We start from the raw sequence: 5,640 nt of genomic DNA on the forward strand, positions 1-5,640 counted from the left end.
CTTGAAGAAATGCATTGTGAACATCTATTTGGAATATAAACCAGCCACATGAAGTAGCTAAAGCCACTACTGACCTCACTGTAACCATCTTAGCTACTGGTGAGAATGTCTCAGTATAGTCTAAGCCTTCCTTTTGATTGTACCCTTTTGCTACTAACCTGGCTTTATACTTCTCAACTTCTCCAGATACTTTATACTTAACTTTAAACACCCACTTACAGCCAATAGGAACCTTTGTTGAAGGTAAAGGAACAATAGACCAAGTATTATTGTTTTCTAGAGCATTGATCTCATCTTTCATGGCATTTACCCAATGAGTATCTTGACAGGCCTCTTTATATGTATGAGGTTCAGGAATAAGAGAATATGCAGCAAGAGATGCTCTATATGTAGGGGCTAGTTTAGAATAGGTAACATATTGTGACATAGGATATAAACATGCACTTTGTGCACTTTCAGTCACATATGAGTCCATCCAAATAGGTGGTTTAGATTGTCCAGAGGATCTTCTTAAAGGAACTAATGGGGTTGTAGTGTTAGAAGAAGTCTGAGGCTGTATAGAAGTTGTAGGATTTAAACCAGGAATGAAAGTTTTATCAGATTCTGATTCAAATGACTCAGTACATAAGCTATCTTGAAGATCTAGAACTGGAAACAGATGATCTGGAAATGATTGAAGACTCTTGAAAGGTAATATATCTTCTTTAAACACAGTGTCTCTGCTTATAAAGAAAGATTTGCAAGTCAAGTTATATAAAATATAACCTTTCTTGTTCATAGAATACCCCATATGCACAGCTGGAACAGCTCTAGGTGCAAACTTGTCTATAACTTTAGGATCTGTAGCATAGCATAGACTTCCAAGCACTTTAAGATGCTGAAGATTAGGAGCTTGTCCAAATAGCCTTTCAAAAGAACTTTGTCCTTTTAACAACTCAGTAGGTAGTCTATTTAGTATATATACAGCAGTAGTAACACAAAATCCCCAAAATTGTAGAGGTATACCAGCCTGAAACCTTATGTTAAGAATAGACCTATGTTTTCTCTCAACTACTCTATTCTGTTGAGGAGTATACACACATGAACTTTGATGTATAATGCCATTAGTCTTGAATAGATCATCCATTTGACCATTAACAAACTTTGTTCCATTGTCTGTTCTTATACACTTAATGCCTACACCAAACTGATTTCTTACCAAGTTTACAAAATCTTTTAATACTACCACAGTATCTGACTTAGTGTGCAATAAGAAAATCCAAGTATATCTGGACATATCATCCACAAGAGATAAAAAATACCTTTTACCATCATGATTAGGTACTCTGTAGGGTCACCATACATCACCATGTATAATATCAAAAATTGAGCTTGAATGAGAAAGACTAATAGGAAAAGGAAGTCTTGACTGCTTGGCAATTGGACATATAGAACAATGTTGATCATTTACAGACACAATGTTTAAATCTTTTATTCTACTTAACACTTTGAGAGGAGCATGTCCAAGTCTTTTATGCCATAAGCTACTTGCAGACTCAACAGTAGAATTAAAGCTAATAGGATTCCTTTTACATGCATCTTCCTTTGCATATTTTCCAGAAGAACCTTGATCATTTGAAAGCTTAGTTGTTGCAGCAGTATTGAGAATATACAATCCTTGATTCTCTTTACCAATCCCCAGGACCCTCCCATTGAAGAGATCCTGAAAAATACAGAAATCAGGAAAAAATACTACTGTACACCTCAACTGTTTTGTTAGTTGTGACACTGATAGAAGATTATACTTGAATTCTGGAACAAACAACACATCCTTTACTACTTTGTCTTTCAGAATCATAGGTTCACCAATATGGCTAATAGATACCTGATCACCAGTAGGTAAATTAACTCTCATACCTCCCTGAACATCAAGATTTGCTGACTGACTCATTAAACCAAAGTTGTGAACCATATGATTGGAAGCACCAGTATCTATAATCCAATTAATTTGTGACATATCAGACATTAGAGCTGTAATCTTACCTGATGTTCCAGATACTCCTGCAGTAGCTACATTGGCCATTGTATCCACTTCCTTACTCTTCCCTTTTCTCAGCATCTGTAATATCTCATAGTATTGTTCTTGAGTAAACATTGATACACCCTGTCCTAAACTAGTATCATTAGATGATTCATTTATTCTAGCATTTGAACTTGAAGTTGAGTCTATCATTCCAGACTCATTACTAGCAGAGGCAGCATTATTTGCATAAGAAGATACTCCTCCTTTCTTCTTTGGATAACCATGTAGTTTATAACAAGTTTCTTTTGTATGTCCTTTATAATGACAGAATTCACAATAGAGTTGAGTCTTTCCTGCAGAGTAACCAGTTCTTCCATCTCCATACCCCTTATTTCTATATCCATTATTCTGAAAATTAGAAATTCCCCTTCCATTTCCTGAGGAAGTTGTATTATTGTTGTAGTATCCACCATGTACAGACTGAGAAGAACTAGGAGGCATTCTATTACTCATGAATGTTGTTTCAGATACAGCTTCTGCAGATGCAAATGTATTTCCTGCACCATGTATTCTTTGACTTTCAACACTAACAATCATAGCATAAGCTTGATTTACACTTGGCACTGGAATTTGCATCAAGACTTGGCTTCTTGCATGAGCATAAGATTCATTAAGCCCCATCAGAAATTGCCACAACTTTTGAAATTGTAAGTGTTCAATATATTGCTTAGACTCAGGACAGGCACATGAAGGACAAAGAATCAAGGTTTCAGCCTCATCCCATAACTCTCTTAATCTTGAAAAATAGATTGACACAGAAGAAGTTCCTTGTGACATAGTAACTGATTCTTTGTGAAGATAAAAGGCCCTAGATGCATTTACTTTATCAAATCTTTCACGCAGATCTTCCCACACTGAATGAGCATCAGATCCATAGATCACTGTACTAATCAGACTTTTAGACACAGTATTCATAATCCATCCAAGAACAATTGCATTGCATCTATCCCATACATCATGTAAACATTCAGAATACATCTCCTTTTTACAAGTACCAAGTAGAAATTCTAATTTGTTTTTCCCTAGTAACACAAGCTTTAAAGATTTGCTCCACAAAGAGTAATTTTCAGAACCCAACAATTGAATTGAAATCAGAACAGAACCTTGAGTATCTGAAGGATGTATAAAGAGGGGATGATTGTGATCTATTTTGGCAGTAGTTGCGACTGGAATTTGTTGTTGAACTTCACTTGAAGCTCCATCTCCAGTTGAAGGCATGATTTGATCAATTTCAACAACTAACAGTCTTCAATTTAGACAGACACTCGATCTTCAACTCAAGATTCTTAGAACTCTTGTCTTCAGATTGTGAAGAAGCTAACTCAGAGACTCAGATCTTCAATGGCTCTGATACCATGTGAAGAAGCTCTACTAATGAGCTTCAAGAAGAAGAAAGGAAGAAGATGAAGTAGACGAAAGAGTATGAGGAAATTGTGTAACTATATTTTCTGTGTGTATTTTCTCATAGGCTTACATACCTATATATATATACAATTTACATAAGTGTATATACAAGATACTTAGCCTAACTACTTTACTTAACTAACTAATTTATAGTTAATTAACTAACTAACTAACAACCTTACAACTAGAATATTAAAAGAATAGTACAAAGATTAGTATACAAGTTCTCTTAACATAAACTAAAAAGCAATCTAAAAATTAAAGTTTTAACTATTAGTTTACTTCTCACTCTCTCAAAGATTGTAAACTGCACTTTCTTTGCCACGGAAATAATTTTATTTTAAAATAGTTTAAAGGAATAATAGGATTTGTAAAATATATTAGGAGGTCTTTTGACTTTTTTCTCACATATTTATCAGTGATGCAAAAATATCTACTTGAAATTTATTTATATCAATTTCAGCCTTTTCATTTATTTTATTCACTATTACCTCTAAGTTAATTAAAATAAAGAGGTGTATAATTTGCTCTCTTCCCTGTTGTTGGACACAAATTTTAAGGTATCTATCATAATATACCTGAAATCAATTTTTAATGAAATAATTGAAATACAACAAGTGAATCCTGTGTATAATGTTTATTTTTAACGAAAATCAGCATGCCATTATTTTCAATTTTTTCAACAAATCTTTCGACCTTATCAAAAAAAATTCCCATCCAAAACTTTTTTAGAAAAATTGTTCCATGATAAGTAGCTATTTTTTTCTCTGTCTTCTTTTAAGAGCATTTATATACTAAAGATATTGTAATATAGATAGTGTAAGACTGTAAGTAATGTAACTATTTTATTTTCTGGTTCTTTTTTTCAATTTCTGTTAAGTTTAGTAGGTCGAGTTTGTTAAGTATATGAGAATAAGAAGACTCATTTTTAGCAAATAGTATGTTAAAATTAAACTGTTCAAAAATATACTTAAGGGACACTTCCGAATCTATCCTCGAATAGAAGGGATATTTTTATTATTCTCTCACATTTTAGATAGGATTCTATGCAAATTTTGTTTAAGTTGTTTTCTTAAATAAAAAAATAGGTAAAATTAAGGGACCATCTGTTTGATAGGAAAAAAATATATTTCAATTTTCTCTGTTCAATTTTCTAAATTATTTTTAAAAATATTTTCTCTAATTTAAAAACATCTTATCCACTCTCCAACATACTTTCTCTCTCCTGCACCACCTTTTCCCGGCCCATAGCCTCATTACCACCAGTTCATACGCCTACCTACCCACTGTCGATTTTCATGGTAATTATCCAAATACTATAAAATATAAATATTATAAGAATTAACTTTTTTCTAACTTATAAAACATAAGAAGATAAATCAAAGGCGATTTAAATTGACTTTTAATTTTTGATTTATAAGTCAAAATGTATAAATTAGGATTAAATAAAAGTCACGAGCTAGAAATTATAACTTATGAATTTTAGCTTATTTTTGTTAGTGTAGTTTAACATTAAGTACTTATAAATAATGTTGAAGTTGATAAGAGATAAGATTATGAAGGAGTTAGTTATAGTTAGTTAGCTTTCCGTTATAGTTAACAGCCTTGTTTAGTTAGTTAATTTTCTGTTAGTGTTAGTTATTTTTCCTTCAATCTTCAATTGTATAAGTATCACTACTACATGTAATTCATCACACTTTTCTTCTCCTCTCTTTTCAATCTGAGAAATTGTTCTCTCTATCCTCACCTTTACATTCAGTTGCAGCCACCATTAATGGTGGTTTATCACAGCTTTGAGCTTCAACATGGTATCAGAGCACTCGTTCGATCACTTCCGCTTGTCTTCGTCTCTGTTCAAGCTGTGAAGATCTCAAATCTCTCTGTTCGTCTTCCATCTCTGTTCTTCTTGTGAAGATTGAATCTGTCGAGTTTACTTGTGTTCATTCTGTTTTTCTGCTGTTTTCTGTTGCATTCTTACACAATTCTCATCCATTCTTTTGATTGGTTTTTGTTGCACTACAATGGTAGAGGTAACTAATTTGGAAGTAACTAAGGGAATTGAAATAGGAAGTGTGCTGTATCTACATCCATCAGACAATCCAGGTGCACCTCTTGTACCAGTTGTTTTCGATGGAATTGGTTATCGAACCTGGAAGAGAGGCATGATCAGGTCT

The sequence above is a fragment of the Solanum lycopersicum genome, chromosome 8, assembly GCF_036512215.1.
Source record: "Solanum lycopersicum chromosome 8, SLM_r2.1".
Taxonomy (NCBI): domain Eukaryota; kingdom Viridiplantae; phylum Streptophyta; class Magnoliopsida; order Solanales; family Solanaceae; genus Solanum; species Solanum lycopersicum.